We start from the raw sequence: 12,305 nt of genomic DNA, 5'->3' as shown, positions 1-12,305 counted from the left end.
GACTTCCAAGGTGAACACAACATAGAGGCATTTTGGGAATCCGTCCATGATAAGCAGAGGATTTCTTGATGGTGAGTGTTGTGAGGCCAGGTCAGGTCGCTCTCCATGGTGCCGAAGGTGGGTCAGCAGTCCAGTGGAGCGCCGATGGGAGATCGGGGCGCCACAGTGTATATAGTTTGTCAAAAGAGTAAAATACACCAGGTCCCATCGGATGTGACTGCATCTCCCCGGAATGAACTGTATTAGATATTTCAATATTTTTGAAATTATTTTTTTGATGCAGACTCTTCACAGAATCCATTTGTTGCCCAACCGGCATATGACAATTGGGCACCATGGATTGGGAGGGAGACGAGGAAAAGCAGCAAAGTACTCAACACAGAGTATGAAAAGGTCCCATTGCAGACATCGAACTAGAATAGGGTCTAATTGGCTTTTCAGATTTCATGTTTTCATCTTTTCAAGGCATGGCAAGGTTTTTGCCCACTGGACAGAGCAGTCCAAAGCTCTACTGAGAGGTGACCTGCCTCCTGTCTTCAGGCTCCCAAGACTCCGGGAACGGACGTTTTCGGAACTCGTCCAGGTCAGATTGAAATTCAATTTAACTACCGGTATAATCAGGACCATTAATACATTCAGGTGCTTCAAACACTTTATTAACTAATGTTGAAAAGTGTATTGTTAAATAAATATATTTTTCAGTCATCATCTGTCTTGTTGCTCTCTTACATTACAGGAACATAACGAGGGCTTAGAACCAGAGGGGGGTAAGTGACATTTGACAAACTTTACAGGACAGCCACAACAAAAAATAACCATACATTGTCATTGTGTGTTGTGTTTTTATGATATTTGATGAATTACTCTGGGTTGGTTTAGAATTCACAAGTCGTCCTTTGCCACACATCCCTAGAGGTTCCTCTGCATTACTTGATGACCACTACACCCACTACAGCAAAGATGGCAAAACGTGCAAGAGAAGCCCGCAGGTCTGCCCATGAAAGATTGGTGGACTTCATCATGAAGCTGAAGGGGTCAGACAAACGGCTACTGGTATGATACCAATAATAATAATGCTTATACATAAAACCATTTCTAATAGCAAAAAAGATGATCAAAGCCTGATCTTCGGCAGTGCATTTATTTGACATGGTCTGTTTCTATAGGAAATAATCACAGGTGAAGGCAGCTCCAAGTGGCTGGTGAATTTCAGGTCTGCGAAACCAGACAGGGTCTTTACCTACCTGGAAGAAGACGACCAAATTGATTAAGTTTTAAGCACATCAACTTGGTCCTCAAAGGAGCCACAAAATGTGCACCTTATGTCCCAACGACAGAGTTCCAGAGAGTCAGCTTCGTGTTGGATGTGCTGATGCCTGAGCTGAGGTTTAACTCAACCATCTAATCTTAGTTACATTGATTTCAATAATTGTCTGTTTATCCAGTCATCAAAGCCTGTATCATAACTGTTAAAAGGGCATTCCGCGATTTAGTGAATAGGTTATGCTCGCCCGACTACTAATTTGTATTGTGTTGTAAATATGGGACCCCTTTTAACTGGAGGTTATCTATCGCTACCAGGCCATTGTCCACGCTCTTGTGGCAGTGGACAACCTCTCTAGCTGAGGCAAAGAGGAGATTTAACGCGGGACCATTGTATGATGACAGGTACAAACCCTAACCCTAACCCTACAAATCTAAAATCAGTCTACCACTTTGTGCCTAACATCCCCTAGCTGTGTTAATATTCATGATATACCATGCGTTCTCATGTCCGATCGATTGTATTTCGTATCTCTCCTTTTCTCTGTCTCTTTTCTTTTCCCAATGTATTCTTTAGTGAGTGCACGAATTTAATGATATTATCAAGATGCAGAAGAGGCAGTAGATCGAGGCCGAGCATTAATATTTTTATTTCTATTTTATTTTATTTTTACTTTATTTTGTTTTTGTTTTGATGTTTTTGTTTATTATTATTATTATTATTATTATGTAAAACCTCAATCACATTCTATAAAATGCTGAACCCGATGATAACACTGAAAAATAATAAAATAAATTACTTTAAAAAAAAAAGAAATGTGCGTCTGCCTTGGGGGCCCTCCACCAAGCCCCTGGTCACAGATGTTTACCATGTGAAGATGTCAAATGTTGCGCACAATGTCACATTAATAAAGATTATTGTTATATTTAACCATATTATCAAGATGCAGAAGAGGCAGTGGATCGAGGCCGAGCATAAAGGCAGGGGTGACTTACATGTGTAAATGTATTGTTTAGTGTGTTAATTTTATTCTTTGACATTAACTAGTTTAACAAGCCTGTTCCTTGACCGTTATTCGCATCACATAAGCATACGTGAATGTGCTCTTTCACACAGTAGCCTTGGCTAAGTTTAGTCTCTTTACACAATACTGAGGTGCTTTGATAACAACATGTACAAATATGTGTACTGGTTTATTTACATGGATCGACAACATGAATGTAATGGTTAGAAATGTGCGTCCGCCTCGGGGGCCCTCCATCCAGCCCTCCACCCCGGGGACCCCCACCAAGCCCCTGGTCACAGATGTTTACCATGTGAAGATGTCAAATGTTGCGCACAATGTCACATTAATAAAGATTATTGTTATATTTAACCCAATTTATTCTGTTTGTACATGCATATTAACCCTTAATAGAGTGGGATATCCCACTGTTATTATGGCTAAAACAAATAGTCTCATTGTCATGTGTAGCTTAGACTGTGTGCCCAACTGCACTGGTAATTGTAAGATTTGACTGTATGAGAGGAAATGCCAAATTTCTCAGTTGAGTACACATCACATTCGGGATCAGCTTGATAGGTTTTGAAGGTATTTTACTTTTAGACATTGAATACTAAAAGCCTATGTTGACTTAACTACTATTTCACCTGGGCCCTATACAACAAAGTGAGGTTGTGTGTGTTTGTAAGTTTCGGTAGATAGCCCCTTCAGTCTCATTTGTCCCAGCAGTAGATAATGGCAGGTGTTATGGGTGTGTTTAAACTGTGGTTAGATAAGGCACCATGTTATCAGAGCTTGTGTATTGTGCTCACAGTGTTTGCTCAAAGGGGCATCTGTTTGCCATTGAGTCTAGGTTATTTTGCCCTTGATGGGCTTCTGTAAATCTTACCATGATTGTTACACACTCAGGCAGTGACTTTCTGTATCCGATAATAACTGATTAATGAGGGTGGAGTCGTTAGAAAAATAGCCCACATTTTAACCATCCATAGCAAACGTTAGCTAGCAATCGCTAGTGTTGTTAGCAGGAGTTAGCGGACGTGGAGACGTAACACATTAACATGACGCGGCGGCGCAGGTGTTAGCGGAAGTCAACGTAACACTTTAACATAACGCGGCGCAGGAGTTAGCGGAAGTCAACGTAAACATTAACATAACGCGGCGGCGCAGGAGTTAGCGGAAGTCAACGTAAACATCAACATAACGCGGCGGCGCAGGAGTTAGCGGACGTGGAGACGTAACAAGGGCATTCGATCTTACACCACTGGTGCATTATCTGTGTTAAAGCACCGCATTACAAATCCAAAGTTATCAAGCAGTACAGGATCATTGTGGTCTGCAACTGTCACAGCACAGCCAAAGCAACATTTCAGACCGTCATGACCCGCTCCACATCCTAGCTCATGTTTTATGAGTTTTTCATATTCCCCAGTGTTTCCTGTTTTATTGTGGGATTCACGTGTGTCTCGTTTTCAGATGCCACTTCCTGTCAAGTTGCCCTCCTGTGTGATTACCGGCCCCGCCCTAATGTGTTGCACCTGTGTGTCATCAGCTCCCCCATGTGTGTATTTAAGCCATGCGTTTCTCCCTCATGCTGCCAGTTCGTCTTTATCCCGGTGATGAGCCTGACGCCTCTGACTGAGCTGACTGGTTGCCGTGTAGCGACCCCCTTTTGTCCGGTTAAACCTTTTTGGAGCTTTTGCTGCCTGTGTCAGTCTGCTTTGTGGGTCCTTCGTCATTGTGAACCTACGAACGGGCCACATTATGGACTCCGCAGACTCAGCCCTGTTCGTACTGCTCTGCGAGCTAGGACCAGCGACCCCTCTGCTAGAAGCGATGTCTAAATCGGACGCTACATCGCCGTGTGACCCTGGTAAGTTTTCTTTTGTTTTCTCCTGTCAGACACCAAACATTAATGGTTGTCTTACACGTTTGGTAGTTAATGCTGTACATCAGAAACACTTTCACTTGCTGCTGTATTGCTTGTGCCGTAGGAGTGTGAGTAGACTCGCTAGCCGGTGGTCGTATATAAAAATACAAAAACCTCCCACAAACACCTGCACATATTGCATTCTACCACACAGCGACTAACCACCACTCCCAAGGGACGCACCCGGGTCTTCTGTGGTGTTTCAAATCTGTGGTCATAGAAAAAACACATTATTTCAGTAGTGTCAGTCAGGGCCTGGCGTTCGTTTCCATGCTTTATTATTAACTTGCAGGTTGGCCGCGAAGTGAGGCCGGCCGGGCCGGCTAGACTTCTCACCGAGACACGTGTCGCGGCGTGTCTGATGAGAGTTGGCATGCTATACTAGCGCCACGCCATGAGCTGCCGAGGCGAATAGCCACTGGTCTCGGCTAGTTTTTGACGGAGGGGAAAATAATTATGGACTGTGAGAGACTAATACTTCAGGCCATCTTCGGCTGCAAGGGCTAAAGGACACCGTTTTAACTGAGCCAGCCGACGATGAGGGCGCGGAACCGGCAGAAGACGAGGAGAGATGCCGAGGCATATGCAGAGCTAATTCAGTTTCTGGATGATAAAAGCTTGTCGCTGGTCATGCGAGAAGCAGCGGACAACGGTGACTCATTAAAACCAACAAAAGCTAAAGGAAGCTTCGTGTCTGTGAATGTTCTCATTCATCCAGGTCATGGTTATCCAAAGGAGTTGAATCAAGTGCAACTGGATGTGTGTGTGTGTGTGTATATATATACACGCTAGAAGACAGAGGTGGGACCAAGTCATTGTTTTGTAAGTCCCGAGTCAAGACCGACAAGTCCTACCGTTTGAGTTTCGAGTCCTTTTTAACAACAGAGAAATAATATTTAGATAGATCATGTATGCTTTTAAGATCTGTATTTATTTATAAAACCTTTTTTTTGCAAGAACATTGGTCAAACACATTTGAAAGAAGCAAATGTAATTTGCACAAAAAGTGCTGACATTGTATTTCCATAGCATATTGCAAAACCGTTTTCACCTTCAACTAGACAGGTCCTTTTGACTCCTTTCAAAACTTAAATCTAGCCTTAACCTTTTCCAAACATGTCATCCCTTAAAAAAAAAAAAAAAAAAAAAAAAAATCCTCACTCCCCAAAAAATTATCTGACTTATCACTTCTGGAAGGGTCTTCACTTTTGAAAAATTTCCTTAAGATTCAAGTGTCCTGACTTTCCAAAAGTGTTGGATTGTCTCAAAATATCCGTTTTTGTAAAACAGGCTTCACCTTCAAACTTAAATCTAGCCTTAAACTAAAAACCATGTCTTCACCCTCAAACGGGTATTTGGATGAAGTGAGGATCACAAAAACAGTCCTCCAAAAAATGTTACTTTTCCAAATGTTTCACCACTTTCTAAAAAATTTGTTTTTTTTAACTCCTTTTAAAAACCTAAGTGTAACCTTTTCAAACATGTCACCACTTTATAAAAGATATCCTCACTCCCAAAAAATTATCTGCATTCTATTAAAGTTCCCTGACTCTTAAGATGTGTCCATCACAAAATATCCTCAGTTTTGCAAAACAGTTTTTTTTTTTTTGGTTTTCCAACGTTTTCTCTAAAAATGTCTTCACATCTTCAACATATCCACACTTTCCAAAAACTTTCCTTCCACTCCAGCGTGTTCACATCCTCCGTTACGGTCCTCACAAATATAGAAATGCACACAAACATAAATCTACATGTAATATATTCACGCCTCTATCAGTTCCTATTGCTCCCTTGATAAATATCTTTGTGTGTATGTATATATATACACACATGGACCCTAAAATAATTGGTATGCATCCATAGAGAGACTCAGACTGGTGTGAGAGATTGGAAGGGGGGGCCAGAGGGCAAATGCATGAACAGAACAATGAGTAGGGTTGTGCTATTCTATGTCAGGGCCCTATGCTGCATTGCATTTGCAAAAGATCAAAGTGGCCAAAAGTCTGTCAGTCATTTGTGCAAGATGGGGACGTAGTATGATGCCACCATGGCTGAAAACTCGCTCCACTGGAGCACTAGAGGCAGGCACCGCCAAGACTCTGATGGCCACTCGGAAGAGTCTTCATGTTCAGTGCCCAGAACAAAAGGGCAGCCTGTCTTTTGGCTATGTCAAGGTAGTGACTTAGCTGGAGTGGTCCCAACATCCTTCTTCTGCCTCTTATGGTATGCAGCAAACAGCCCTTCTCCAAGATCCTGTTGCTGCTCTTCATCAACCAGGGGCACAGGTTGCTCAGTCTCTGCAGGATCAATTCTGGCAAAACGTAACGGCAACAGCAGAAACAAAAGAGCCCTTATTACCATTGATGTTGGTGATAGTGTTGGACTGAAAAATGTAATTATTGTTGCAGTCAATTAGATCAGATTATGAGGAAAAACTTTGCATTAAAGTCAATATTTACCTTTAACTTTTGCCACCTCTGCCTTGATGTCACGATTGACCAGCACATGGGGCTCCACCCACAGCAGAGAAAAGGCTGGATCCAAGGCGGCTGCTTTGAGGTACACTGGGTCTGAAAAGATCCCATCTTGAGTCCTGGCCATTTTCACGTTAATGAAGATCCCAAGAAATCTTTTTTTTTTCAGGGATACCTGGAGTCTTCTGACCAGGCCGCTCAGGAAACGAACTTGAGACTTCAGCTTCTCACGGTGGTGACTGAGGGACAAGACGGATGAAACAACTGCACTGATTGTGACGACCTTCTCCCCCTGTCAAATCAGTTGCTTCTCCAAACGGCTTCAAGATGTCCACCAACTCCAACAGATTCCACTCTCGTTGTGTGAATGACAACTCCTTATGCCCAGCCTTTTCTAGAACAGCACAGAGCTTAAGATGATCACACTGGAGAACTGCCTTCACTTGCCTCAGTGAGTTCCATCTTGTGTTGACTGCAGCAGGGATGCCTTTCTGTTCCCCAAATTCACTATCAAACACATCTTTGAATGTTGTGCTTGTGTGCAGCAGTGATCTGAGTTTAGATAACTTGGAAAGAGAAAGACGTACCACTTTTGTTTCTTTCAAACCGTCTCCTACCACCAGCTGAATTGTGTGTGCAAAACACTGCAGGCGCTGTTTCTTTGCCATAGCAGCATCTACCGTTTGCTGATCTTCCAGGGTTAAGTCACACCAGAGCTCAGGGTAATCAAGATGATCTCCGTCATCATCCTCTTGTTCACTGGGGAAGCACACAGTGAATGCCTTTCGCATGTTAGCAGCATTGTCACTAAATGTAGTACAATTTATTTTTATTGTATTGGTTCAGCTGTGTGTGACCCTTTAGAAGCGGTTGCAGGCCAAGAGATTAGTATTTAGCTGTATTCTCTCTGCCTCTTTCTCTATCCAGTGGACAGTGACACCAAGGAATCCCCTCATCTTTCGGTCAGACCAAATGTCCAGTGACTGAAACATGGTCAGTGTTGCTCAATTGAGTTTAATTTTGAACGTCTATCCTCACCGAGGCTCTGTTTTTGATGTCAACGTTCTGCGACACACTGGGCTGTACTTACTGTCAAGTACCGTCAGAAAGTGCCAAAAACTCTTGTTTTCCACAATAGACGGGGAAGTTGCAATCAATAATCAAGTCGGACAGTACTGCATTGGTGATAGCTTTATGCTGTGGATGACTCATGCTGTAATGCCCTACACGATGGTCCAGGAATTGAGATTGAAGGCTGTTGTGGTTCATTTATGATGCTTTTGTTCATCTGGTATTCTTCAAATCTGTAACAGGTAAGCATATGAAACAGATGTCAGAAAATCCCTTATAGCCACAAATGAATTGTATTTGAAACTAGTCTTTACTCATGTATTAATCGTAACATTGTGTTAATATTAATTGTATTGGTGTGTTGTAACATCTAATAAAATCAATTTCATTGTACGCTATATTAATATTTTCACTGCTTTACCTTGCCATCAAACAGCCCTTTCCGTCAGGAAACTGAAGTTATATGCTTGTTAATTCACTCTCTCCAGCACACCAGATTCCATTGACAAAAAGAGCAATTTTACCTCGCGTCACACAGAAATTGCTGGTCTACTGCTACCTCAATCATTAAATTTATTTGCGCTATTTTATGTCTTCGGTGATAGTTCAGCTTAGTTGTGAGGTACCGAAATGACATAAACGACCTCAATGAGGCAGCAGTAAACAAGCAACTCCCGTGTGCTGCAAAGTAAAATGGCTGTTTTTGTCAAAGGAATCTGGTGTGCTGGACCGAGTAAGATATACTTTGCTTTCCTGTCTGGCAGCAAGCTAACATGGTAACGTACACGTTCCTAACATCGAGTACATTTAAACTGACTTTGATTAGGTTTGCTTATGTTTTACTGCTGACAGCAGTCTACTGTGTGTGTGATGCTGACTAAGCACCTTATACAATCCCGCTTCAAACTGTCCTGTTACAATCTGATGAGTAGGGGGATGAACCCGCAGTGGATGCAGATTACCGTGTTTGCAAGGTGACGTTAACAGTGAGTTGACACACATTGATTTTAACTATGCAGCTAGCAATTACGTTACTTAGCCGGTAAGCTAGTGTTAGCTTTCATTCAAAACTTACCGTTCTTTGTGCAACTTCAAATGTCGAGCGAAGTTCCAAGTTGTGGCGTCTCCGTCCGTAATCTTCGACCCGCATGTTTTACATACTGCAATTCGTTTTTTGTTGACCACCTCGTAATTTTTATACCCAAACGAACTTTGGTATCACTTTGCCAACTGGCGCCTTGTTATCTGTTATTCTTTATTGGTTGTCCTGTAATTAGATTGGTTGGATGCTGTCGGATCAAAACAACGTGGCTCTAATTTGATTGGATGTCGTGCCGACAGCGCGCTTGCTCGCGCGCACACGTGTATGTACAAAGAGAGAGAGCGGTCCATGTCAACATACTTTTTAATCTTTGGGTTTAGGGAAAATAGCAAGTCTTTTCAAGTCCAAGTGAAGTCACGAGTTACTGATATTAAAGTCCAAGTCGAGTTGCAAGTCTCTTTACATTTTGTCGAGTCTAAAGTCGTCAAATTCATGACTGGAGTCCAAGTCATGTGACTCGAGTCCACACCTCTGCTAGAAGAACCCCGCTACAATGTAGCGGTTTGGTTATCCACCCGTCTAAATCTCCCTCCTCTTCATCCTGCCAGCTAACCGCCTACCCCTAAACCCCCCACTCCAACTCCCTCCCTCCAAATGCTCAATCATCTGAAATGCCGAGAAAAGTGGTTTTTAGCCATTTTTAGAAAAATTCATATTATGCATAATTCTAATTTTCTGGGATTTTTCCCTTTACTCTCTGAGACAATACCTACCCCCTCGAAAAAGAATTAGGATCATAAGTGCTGTAGTTTTCGGTCCCGCTATCTACACTAACACCACACACACACATTACGAATATATATATATATGTAGCCGGGTGGTAAATATGTTAAATGATTTTCCTCTTAAATTTAGTATAGTTTAACTGTTAATATATGTAATTGTTACTGTCAAGCCATGTAAAATGTCATTTGATGTAGTTAAATTGTGAAGCAGATTGTGAGTGTATTTTTATAGTTTTGGTTGTCCTTGCATGTTTTGACCAGTAAGTGGCAGTGTTGCGGACTTTTATTGTAACTCCGTGCAAGTTATCCAAGTGCATCTTGGGTATTCCTTTTTTTCTTGTGTGGAGCATCTGAAGATTGCGGTGTGACGGTGCTCTGACTCCGTAGTAAGTAAAGGTAAATATCTTGTGAAATATACCTGTAACATTATTCCAAACAATATTGTGTGTCGGTAATTTGACAAGATGGTTTGATTTAGACGCTACTGGAGTTGATGTTCGGTGATTTTGGGCGCGAGCCGTCGACCACTGTTCGCCATTGCAGGCATGACAAGGTAATGTTGGCGTGAATAAAGCCACACCATGCCATTGTATTTGGGATGTCAAGGTTTTATATGCATTTTAATTCTGTTTAAAGGTAACTGACAATGAGAAGTTGCGCGATCTTCAGGAAGTTCCACATGTCTTTGTTAAACCCTGTTTAACGTACATAGTCCACTGCCGTATTTTGTATTTATTTCCCTTTTTAAAATCTTTTCTGTTAAACTTGCCACATCTGAACATTTATGAGCTGTTTGCTCGAAAGACACAGGAATGTATGCACTCAGTAAAACGATCTGCATGCGAAGGTTCAAACAATAAAATTAAAGCTACAAGAACCCCGGAAGTGTGCAGATCCTCAGAAGTCTCTTCGGAGCGCGGGAATAACAAAGCGCGAGGGCGCGCTTCCGAGGAGGGTGACTACTAATAAGACACGTTAGTCAGTAGGTAACGGGTCTGACCCTTTAGCCGAGCGGTTAGCGATGTCGCCTTGTGGTGCAGTACACCCCGTATCGAATCCCGCACCGGGCAAGAAAATAACCGGTTACATATATATACTAAGTCCGGTCCAAGATACATACCCAGTCCAACTGCACTTCATTCAACTCCTTTGGATAAATGAAGCCTCCATTGCAATTTTTAACATGGTCTCCAAACCGAGAAAACCAACAACTACGTTTTTAAACAGAACATGAAAGAAATGCTTTCAATTAACCAAGTGAAGTTTTTTTTAAACAAGAATTTAATTTTTTGAACATTTTTAGAAAACATATGTGCAACCGATGTAGTATTTTTCTTTAGAAAAAAAAAAATAAATCCAATAGACTGGGGGAGTGTATGGCAACGTCTGCAGGAGGGTCGCCCTGTACATTCGCTTCGAGGGCCCTCACACCAACGGAACAGAATTGTGTCTCAGCATTGTTTGCGCGCCAGCGTTTTCGCCATTATCTGTATGGATCACCATATTCAGCAAGCGTCTGCAGAGTATGCTGCTGGTTCTGCAGAGCTACAGCCTCAGGTGGCGTATATATTGGTTGGCTAAAATAACCATAAATGATTAAACGCAGGAGTGTCTTCTTAACCAAACTTGTGCCGTTTAATTAAACAAAAGTTGCACTCGTGTCTGTCAGCTAGGCATGCTATCGGAACTAATCTAACCGTCTCAGTCCGGATGTTAACATTAACTACCTAAACCAATGTATACTGGTAGTTTTAGTCCTGTAACTAAACTATGTAGTCGGTTCCTACAGAGCCATTTAACTTGCTTTATTCATGCTCGGCACTGCCGTAAATCGGTTTATGGTGACACCTCTGGGGGTCACTGTCGTGATTAAGTAAACTAATCTATGACATCAGTACAGTGTATAAGCCGGGGTCAGTGATGCACGTGAGCGAGACCCTCAGCAGGGCCGCTGTGTCAAACACACATGCAGGGTCCATGCACAACGATCAAGCTGTCCGTAGTTTAGAGACAGCAGCTGGACGTGGAGCTCATCAACCAGGCCGACTACCTCAATGTCACAGACGGGCGACTCGTGCAGATCCGGCAACACGGACAATGACGAGCAACTCCAGGCTGTGACATCTGACTCTGCGCGGTTGGCCTGAAAACGGAGATAAAGCTCCACTTGCAGCAAGGGAATACTGGCATTTGAGCTCAGTATTCAAAGGTGAAAGTCATTACTCCGCCTCAAAATGTTGGCACGAGTGCACTCTAGTCGCATAGGGGTCGAGGCATTATAGATGAAAGTGTTATCGAAAAGGTGGAGAGATTCGGACACAGCCAAAACGTGTGCATTAAATCTGCCGGCTGGCCTCTACATCGAGGGCATAAAGGCTCAATGTCTGGATAAATCTTTGCCAATCTAGCATTAGTCAAATGTACTCTGCTAAACATAGCTTAATACAACGGAAAGTTGTACAGATGTAGACAGTGTTTATCAAATTTAAAATGGAGTCCCATTGGTCATCTGTTAAGTATTCCATGCCAGTTTTAAATTTTCCATGGAATGTTGCTTGATGTTAATGAACTCGTACATCTGGGATGTCAACCCTCTATGGGCTGAAGTCAATTCCAGGAAATGGTCGACATGTTTTTTTTTTCTTCATGGGTTTGTATGGAAATGAGGTAAATGTCTTTTGTATAAAACTCCTGGTCTGTAAATAACGAAAGAAGTGGTTCTAAGGTAAGTCATAG

The sequence above is a fragment of the Lampris incognitus genome, chromosome 11, assembly GCF_029633865.1.
Source record: "Lampris incognitus isolate fLamInc1 chromosome 11, fLamInc1.hap2, whole genome shotgun sequence".
In the NCBI taxonomy this organism is placed as follows: Eukaryota; Metazoa; Chordata; class Actinopteri; order Lampriformes; family Lampridae; genus Lampris; species Lampris incognitus.
This window is presented reverse-complemented; position numbering follows the sequence as displayed.